Consider the following 8,157-nt stretch of genomic DNA (forward strand, 5'->3'; position numbering starts at 1 on the left):
AAATCCATCTGCTGCAGGCCTTCCCCCAGGAATGCTTACACTAGTTGTTGCATTTGGTTTGTTGTTTGGGGGTGCTTCAGTATTAGGCAGCCTTCTGCCCTCCCATGTTCATCTGAAAATATGTGTTCTCCCTGCAGTTGTTGTCCCCAGATGAGAGTTCCCTTGTGCTGCCTCAGTTGAATCTCCTTTACTTGACAGAGATGTGCCTGAGCAGCGGCCCTCCCCAGCCCTATCCCAAATCATACTTATTTTGCATAGGAGATACCATGGTCATGAAGATTGTTCTCCCAGGGTGAGGTTCATTCATTGCATTCTGGGTATGCTGACCCCTGTGATTTCCCCAAATGTGGGAAACTCGACTGCATTATTTGTGGTAGTGGGGGACTGTGTTTGGGCTTTCCTCTGCTCAGCTCTGGTAAAAGTCAGATTTCTTTGTCTCAGATCTTCCTCTAGCCTTGTTCTTCTTTCGAGAGTTCCCTTGTGCTGCCTCAGTTGGATCTCCTTCACTTGACAGGGGGGTGCCCGAGCAGCGACCCACCCCAGCTCTAGCCCAACTCCTACTTACCTGCCAGGTGAGATACTATGATCAGGAAGGTGCTTCTCCCAGGGCAAGGCTCACCCATTGCACTCTGGGTGTGCTGCTCCTGTGATTTCCCCAAATGTGGGAAACTTGACTGCATAATTTGTGTTTCCTCTGGTCGGCTCTCGTATAATTCAGATCTCTTTGTCTCAGGTCTTTCTCCAGCCTAGTTTGCTGTCTGTTTCCACTTCTCTTTTCTTGAGCCGCTCCCTTCTATGCCCTTGCGCACTATCCTGACCTCTCCCGTCTGCTTACTTTGTGCCTTCCAACGCACAATGCATACTACAGGTAGTGCTGCAGGGCCCACACCCTTTTACATGCTTTACAGAACAGCTCTGGAGCTGTTACAGTGCCCAGCTGCTGCAAGAAATCATCTTGAATGCTTCAGGGGCTGGGGCAAAGCCAACATGAGCCCCACACCGAAGGAGGGTGGAGATGTTTAATGCGAATTAAGGGTCATCCAAGCGCCACAAAAGGACGCCATGCCCTGCACATCCCTTTTTTGTTTTCATATGCAGACGAGGGTTGAAGCCAACTTTGACCCACTGCTTGGATGACATCACCATATGCAAATCCATCTGCTGCAGGCCTTCCCCCAGGAATGCTTACACTAGTTGTTGCATTTGGTTTGTTGTTTGGGGGTGCTTCAGTATTAGGCAGCCTTCTGCCCTCCCATGTTCATCTGAAAATATGTGTTCTCCCTGCAGTTGTTGTCCCCAGATGAGAGTTCCCTTGTGCTTCCTCAGTTGAATCTCCTTTACTTGACAGAGCTGTGCCTGAGCAGCGGCCCTCCCCAGCCCTATCCCAAATCATACTTATTTTGCATAGGAGATACCATGGTCATGAAGATTGTTCTCCCAGGGTGAGGTTCATTCATTGCATTCTGGGTATGCTGACCCCTGTGATTTCCCCAAATGTGGGAAACTCGACTGCATTATTTGTGGTAGTGGGGGACTGTGTTTGTGCTTTCTTCTGGTCAACTCTGGTAAAAGTCAGATTTCTTTGTCTCAGATCTTCCTCTAGCCTTGTTCTTCTTTCGAGAGTTCCCTTGTGCTGCCTCAGTTGGATCTCCTTCACTTGACAGGGGGGTGCCCGAGCAGCGACCCTCCCCAGCTCTAGCCCAACTCCTACTTACCTGCCAGGTGAGATACTATGATCAGGAAGGTGCTTCTCCCAGGGCAAGGCTCACCCATTGCACTCTGGGTGTGCTGCTCCTGCGATTTCCCCAAATGTGGGACACTTGACTGCATAATTTGTGTTTCCTCTGGTCGGCTCTCGTATAATTCAGATCTCTTTGTCTCAGGTCTCTCTCCAGCCTAGTTTGCTGTCTGTTTCCACTTCTCTTTTCTTGAGCCGCTCCCTTCTATGCCCTTGCGCACTATCCTGACTTCTCCCGTCTGCTTACTTTGTGCCTTCCAACGCACAATGCGAACTACAGGTAGTGCTGCAGGGCCCACACCCTTTTAGTTGCCTTACAGAGCAGCTCTGGAGCTGTTACAGTGCCCAGCTGCTGCAAGAAATCAGCTTGAATGCTTCAGGTGCTGGGGCATAGCCAACATGAGCCCCACACCTAAGGAGGGTGGAGGTGTTTAATGCGAATTAGGGGTCATGCAAGCGCCGAAAAAGGCCGCCATGCCCTGCACATCCCTTTTTTCTTTTCATATGCAGACGAGGGTTGAAGCCAACTTTGACCCACTGCTTGGATGACATCACCATATGCAAATCCATCTGCTGCAGGCCTTCCCCCAGGAATGCTTGCACTAGTTGTTGCATTTGGTTTGTTGTTTGGGGGTGCTTCAGTATTAGGCAGCCTTCTGCCCTCCCATGTTCATCTGAAAATATGTGTTCTCCCTGCAGTTGTTGTCCCCAGATGAGAGTTCCCTTGTGCTGCCTCAGTTGAATCTCCTTTACTTGACAGAGATGTGCCTGAGCAGCGGCCCTCCCCAGCCCTATCCCAAATCATACTTATTTTGCATAGGAGATACCATGGTCATGAAGATTGTTCTCCCAGGGTGAGGTTCATTCATTGCATTCTGGGTATGATGACCCCTGTGATTTCCCCAAATGTGGGAAACTCGACTGCATTATTTGTGGTAGTGGGGGACTGTGTTTGTGCTTTCTTCTGGTCAACTCTGGTAAAAATCAGATTTCTTTGTCTCAGATCTTCCTCTAGCCTTGTTCCTCTTTCGAGAGTTCCCTTGTGCTGCCTCAGTTGGATCTCCTTCACTTGACAGGGGGGTACCCGAGCAGCGACCCTCCCCAGCTCTAGCCCAACTCCTACTTACCTGCCAGGTGAGATACTATGATCATGTAGGTGCTTCTCCCAGGGCAAGGCTCACCCATTGCACTCTGGGTGTGCTGCCCCTGTGATTTCCCCAAATGTGGGAAACTTGACTGCATAATTTGTGTTTCCCCTGGTCGTCTCTCGTATAATTCAGATCTCTTTGTCTCAGGTCTCTCTCCAGCCTAGTTTGCTGTCTGTTTCCACTTCTCTTTTCTTGAGCCGCTCCCATCTATGCCCTTGCGCACTATCCTGACTTCTCCCGTCTGCTTACTTTGTGCCTTCCAACACACAATGCAAACTACAGGTAGTGCTGCAGGGCCCACACCCTTTTACTTGCCTCACAGAGCAGCTCTGGAGCTGTTACAGTACCCAGCTGCTGCAAGAAATCAGCTTGAATGCTTCAGGGGCTGGGGCATTGCCAACATGAGCCCCACACCGAAGGAGGGTGGAGGTGTTTAATGCGAACTAAGGGTCACCCAAGCGCCGCAAAAGGCCGCCATGCCCTGCACGCCCCTTTTCTCTTTTCATATGCAGACGAGGGTTGAAGCCAACTTTGACCCACTGCTTGGATGGCATTACCATATGCAAATCAATCTGCTGCAGGCCTTCCCCCAGGAATGCTTGCACTAGTTGTTGCATTTGGTTTGTTGTTTGGGGGTGCTTCGGTATTAGGCAGCCTTCTGCCCTCCCATGTTCATCTGAAAATATGTGTTCTCCCTGCAGTTGTTGTCCCCAGATGAGAGTTCCCTTGTGCTGCCTCAGTTGAATCTCCTTTACTTGACAGAGATGTGCCTGAGCAGCGGCCCTCCCCAGCCCTATCCCAAATCATACTTATTTTGCATAGGAGATACCATGGTCATGAAGATTGTTCTCCCAGGGTGAGGTTCATTCATTGCATTCTGGGTATGCTGACCCCTGTGATTTCCCCAAATGTGGGAAACTCGACTGCATTATTTGTGGTAGTGGGGGACTGTGTTTGTGCTTTCTTCTGGTCAACTCTGGTAAAAGTCAGATTTCTTTGTCTCAGATCTTCCTCTAGCCTTGTTCTTCTTTCGAGAGTTCCCTTGTGCTGCCTCAGTTGGATCTCCTTCACTTGACAGGGGGGTGCCCGAGCAGCGACCCTCCCCAGCTCTAGCCCAACTCCTACTTATCTGCCAGGTGAGATACTATGATCAGGAAGGTGCTTCTCCCAGGGCAAGGCTCACCCATTGCACTCTGGGTGTGCTGCTCCTGCGATTTCCCCAAATGTGGGACACTTGACTGCATAATTTGTGTTTCCTCTGGTCGGCTCTCGTATAATTCAGATCTCTTTGTCTCAGGTCTCTCTCCAGCCTAGTTTGCTGTCTGTTTCCACTTCTCTTTTCTTGAGCCGCTCCCTTCTATGCCCTTGCGCACTATCCTGACTTCTCCTGTCTGCTTACTTTGTGCCTTCCAACGCACAATGCGAACTACAGGTAGTGCTGCAGGGCCCACACCCTTTTAGTTGCCTTACAGAGCAGCTCTGGAGCTGTTACAGTGCCCAGCTGCTGCAAGAAATCAGCTTGAATGCTTCAGGTGCTGGGGCATAGCCAACATGAGCCCCACACCTAAGGAGGGTGGAGGTGTTTAATGCGAATTAGGGGTCATGCAAGCGCCGCAAAAGGCCGCCGTGCCCTGCACATCCCTTTTTTCTTTTCATATGCAGACGAGGGTTGAAGCCAACTTTGACCCACTGCTTGGATGACATCACCATATGCAAATCCATCTGCTGCAGGCCTTCCCCCAGGAATGCTTGCACTAGTTGTTGCATTTGGTTTGTTGTTTGGGGGTGCTTCAGTATTAGGCAGCCTTCTGCCCTCCCATGTTCATCTGAAAATATGTGTTCTCCCTGCAGTTGTTGTCCCCAGATGAGAGTTCCCTTGTGCTGCCTCAGTTGAATCGCCTTTACTTGACAGAGATGTGCCTGAGCAGCGGCCCTCCCCAGCCCTATCCCAAATCATACTTATTTTGCATAGGAGATATCATGGTCATGAAGATTGTTCTCCCAGGGTGAGGTTCATTCATTGCATTCTGGGTATGATGACCCCTGTGATTTCCCCAAATGTGGGAAACTCGACTGCATTATTTGTGGTAGAGGGGGACTGTGTTTGTGCTTTCCTCTGGTCAGCTCTGGTAAAAGTCAGATTTCTTTGTCTCAGATCTTCCTCTAGCCTTGTTCTTCTTTCGAGAGTTCCCTTGTGCTGCCTCAGTTGGATCTCCTTCACTTGACAGGGGGGTGCCCGAGCAGCGACCCTCCCCAGCTCTAGCCCAACTCCTACTTACCTGCCAGGTGAGATACTATGATCAGGAAGGTGCTTCTCCCAGGGCAAGGCTCACCCATTGCACTCTGGGTGTGCTGCTCCTGCGATTTCCCCAAATGTGGGACACTTGACTGCATAATTTGTGTTTCCTCTGGTCGGCTCTCGTATAATTCAGATCTCTTTGTCTCAGGTCTCTCTCCAGCCTAGTTTGCTGTCTGTTTCCACTTCTCTTTTCTTGAGCCGCTCCCTTCTATGCCCTTGCGCACTATCCTGACTTCTCCCGTCTGCTTACTTTGTGCCTTCCAACGCACAATGCGAACTACAGGTAGTGCTGCAGGGCCCACACCCTTTTACTTGCCTTACAGAGCAGCTCTGGAGCTGTTACAGTGCCCAGCTGCTGCAAGAAATCAGCTTGAATGCTTCAGGTGCTGGGGCATAGCCAACATGAGCCCCACACCTAAGGAGGGTGGAGGTGTTTAATGCGAATTAGGGGTCATGCAAGCGCCGCAAAAGGCCGCCATGCCCTGCACATCCCTTTTTTCTTTTCATATGCAGACGAGGGTTGAAGCCAACTTTGACCCACTGCTTGGATGACATCACCATATGCAAATCCATCTGCTGCAGGCCTTCCCCCAGGAATGCTTGCACTAGTTGTTGCATTTGGTTTGTTGTTTGGGGGTGCTTCAGTATTAGGCAGCCTTCTGCCCTCCCATGTTCATCTGAAAATATGTGTTCTCCCTGCAGTTGTTGTCCCCAGATGAGAGTTCCCTTGTGCTGCCTCAGTTGAATCTCCTTTACTTGACAGAGATGTGCCTGAGCAGCGGCCCTCCCCAGCCCTATCCCAAATCATACTTATTTTGCATAGGAGATACCATGGTCATGAAGATTGTTCTCCCAGGGTGAGGTTCATTCATTGCATTCTGGGTATGCTGACCCCTGTGATTTCCCCAAATGTGGGAAACTCGACTGCATTATTTGTGGTAGTGGGGGACTGTGTTTGTGCTTTCCTCTGGTCAGCTCTGGTAAAAGCCAGATTTCTGTGTCTCAGATCTTCCTCTAGCCTTGTTCTTCTTTCGAGAGTTCTCTTGTGCTGCCTCAGTTGGATCTCCTTCACTTGACAGGGGGGTGCCCGAGCAGCGACCCTCCTCAGCTCTTGCCCAACTCCTACTTACCTGCCAGGTGAGATACTATGATCATGAAGGTGCTTCTCCCAGGGCAAGGCTCACCCATTGCACTCTGTGTGTGCTGCTCCAGCTATTTCCCCAAATGTGGGAAACTCGACTGCATAATTTGTGTTTCCCCTGGTCGGCTCTCGTATAATTCAGATCTCTTTGTCTCAGGTCTCTCTCCAGCCTAGTTTGCTGTCAGTTTCCACTTCTCTTTTCTTGAGCCGCTCCCTTCTATGCCCTTGCGCACTATCCTGACTTCTCCCGTCTGCTTACTTTGTGCCTTCCAGCGCACAATGCGAACTACAGGTAGTGCTGCAGGGCCCACACCCTTTTAGTTGCCTTACAGAGCAGCTCTGGAGCTGTTACAGTGCCCAGCTGCTGCAAGAAATCAGCATGAATGTTCTTCGTTGATTGATGGAAGAAACATCTTACAAAAACTCTCCAGATTATTGACTTTTTAAAGTTTTTCTAGGAAACGTTCTAGATGAATGCTTATTAGCGTTTGTCAGAATGTAAGTTTGCAAAGTGTCTCTGTGGCGCAATCAGTTAGCGTGTTCGGTTATTATCTAAAAGGTTGGTGGTTCAATCCCACCCAGGGACGTAATTTACCTTGTGATCAGATTTTGGTGATCTTAAAGTAGACAAGTCAAAATTTCAAACCCCCTGTTATGGTGTGGGTACCTGGCCTTCCCTGATGTAATCAGAGTTAGATTTGATTCAGTGATTTTATAAAAACAGCTAGGAAGCACAATTTAGCAGTAGGTTGCAGAGAAAAAAAAAATATGCTGGCAGAAAAATCCAATTGAGTGAATAAACAGCTCTTCATTTTCTGGCTTTATTTTTATGCTAACAAATTTGTTCTCTGAAAAGTGTCCACAAAGCCAAGTCTCTGATTAACACCTTTGTAAGGATGGTTTTTCACCTATTACTAAATTAAACTTGCTTCATTGGAAAGGCAGCAAGATGCATCCTCATTTCAATGTCTACTGAAATAATACAGGTTGACACCAGGAAACATTAACGGCACTGCATCCTTGCTGCTTTCTCATGTGGAAGTCTGTTTAATGTGAAAACAAGGTGATATCTAATTAGCACACAGGTAAGCAATTAAGAAAATCTTTATTTAAGGGTGAAGATGTTTCTCACAAAATCGTTGCCCCAATGCATCATTGAAATTCAACCTGGAAAGATGATTTTAATATATCACTTGTACATTTTGTATTGCTCTTCTGGTGACAATGTAGTTTGTTTTTGTCAATTACCATTTTAATAATAGGGTAAAGAAAATTAAGTGGATTTTTGAAAGAAAACAATACTGTCAATATACTATTAAAACAAATTAAAATGGTAAAAGTTATTGTACTTTAAGTAAAAATAAAAGAGCAAAAATATCCATCCCAGTTTTGGATTACTTTAATTACCAAAAAAATGCATATAGCAAAGGATAGTTTCAATCTGCCTACCTCTGGGTTATGGGCCCAGCATGCTTCCATTGCAGTACTCTGCTGCACATGTAAGTGCAAGAGATCCTGAAGCACTCACTCATCATGGGAAAGTACCAATGTGTTTCTTTGTTGGTTGATGGAAGAAACATCTTACAAAAACTCTCCAGATTATTGACTTTTTAAAGTTTTTCTAGGAAACGTTCTAGATGAATGCTTATTAGCCTTTGTCAGTATGTACTTTTTGCAAAGTGTCTCTGTGGCGCAATTGGTTAGTGTGTACGGCTATTAACCAAAAGGTTGGTGGTTAAATCCTACCCAGGGACGTAATTGACCTTGTGATCAGATTTTGGTAATATTTAAGTAGACAAGTCAAAATTTCAAACCCCCTCTTATTGTGTAG

General features: G+C 47.7%; 12 non-coding genes across 12 annotated transcripts; all 12 read left to right on the forward strand.

Annotated features, from left to right (window-relative positions):
* Positions 1–241: 241 nt before the first annotated feature.
* On the forward strand, positions 242–405 carry LOC135011500 (U1 spliceosomal RNA). Its single transcript, XR_010210580.1, has one exon. It is a non-coding gene; the product is annotated as a U1 spliceosomal RNA (small nuclear RNA).
* Positions 406–557: 152 nt separating this feature from the next.
* Positions 558–720, forward strand: LOC135011505 (U1 spliceosomal RNA). Its single transcript, XR_010210585.1, has one exon. It is a non-coding gene; the product is annotated as a U1 spliceosomal RNA (small nuclear RNA).
* A 671-nt stretch (positions 721–1,391) lies between these two features.
* LOC135011510 (U1 spliceosomal RNA) lies at positions 1,392–1,555 on the forward strand. Its single transcript, XR_010210590.1, has one exon. It is a non-coding gene; the product is annotated as a U1 spliceosomal RNA (small nuclear RNA).
* Positions 1,556–1,707: 152 nt separating this feature from the next.
* On the forward strand, positions 1,708–1,870 carry LOC135011503 (U1 spliceosomal RNA). The gene has a single exon (XR_010210583.1). It is a non-coding gene; the product is annotated as a U1 spliceosomal RNA (small nuclear RNA).
* Positions 1,871–2,541: 671 nt separating this feature from the next.
* On the forward strand, positions 2,542–2,705 carry LOC135011502 (U1 spliceosomal RNA). Its single transcript, XR_010210582.1, has one exon. It is a non-coding gene; the product is annotated as a U1 spliceosomal RNA (small nuclear RNA).
* A 152-nt stretch (positions 2,706–2,857) lies between these two features.
* Positions 2,858–3,020, forward strand: LOC135011507 (U1 spliceosomal RNA). The gene has a single exon (XR_010210587.1). It is a non-coding gene; the product is annotated as a U1 spliceosomal RNA (small nuclear RNA).
* Positions 3,021–3,691: 671 nt separating this feature from the next.
* Positions 3,692–3,855, forward strand: LOC135011499 (U1 spliceosomal RNA). The gene has a single exon (XR_010210579.1). It is a non-coding gene; the product is annotated as a U1 spliceosomal RNA (small nuclear RNA).
* A 152-nt stretch (positions 3,856–4,007) lies between these two features.
* LOC135011506 (U1 spliceosomal RNA) lies at positions 4,008–4,170 on the forward strand. Its single transcript, XR_010210586.1, has one exon. It is a non-coding gene; the product is annotated as a U1 spliceosomal RNA (small nuclear RNA).
* Positions 4,171–4,841: 671 nt separating this feature from the next.
* LOC135011501 (U1 spliceosomal RNA) lies at positions 4,842–5,005 on the forward strand. Its single transcript, XR_010210581.1, has one exon. It is a non-coding gene; the product is annotated as a U1 spliceosomal RNA (small nuclear RNA).
* A 152-nt stretch (positions 5,006–5,157) lies between these two features.
* On the forward strand, positions 5,158–5,320 carry LOC135011504 (U1 spliceosomal RNA). Its single transcript, XR_010210584.1, has one exon. It is a non-coding gene; the product is annotated as a U1 spliceosomal RNA (small nuclear RNA).
* Positions 5,321–5,991: 671 nt separating this feature from the next.
* LOC135011509 (U1 spliceosomal RNA) lies at positions 5,992–6,155 on the forward strand. Its single transcript, XR_010210589.1, has one exon. It is a non-coding gene; the product is annotated as a U1 spliceosomal RNA (small nuclear RNA).
* Positions 6,156–6,307: 152 nt separating this feature from the next.
* LOC135011508 (U1 spliceosomal RNA) lies at positions 6,308–6,470 on the forward strand. The gene has a single exon (XR_010210588.1). It is a non-coding gene; the product is annotated as a U1 spliceosomal RNA (small nuclear RNA).
* The last annotated feature ends 1,687 nt before the right edge of the window (positions 6,471–8,157 follow it).

Source organism: Pseudophryne corroboree, unplaced genomic scaffold (genome assembly GCF_028390025.1).
Source record: "Pseudophryne corroboree isolate aPseCor3 unplaced genomic scaffold, aPseCor3.hap2 scaffold_2472, whole genome shotgun sequence".
NCBI classification, from domain to species: Eukaryota; Metazoa; Chordata; class Amphibia; order Anura; family Myobatrachidae; genus Pseudophryne; species Pseudophryne corroboree.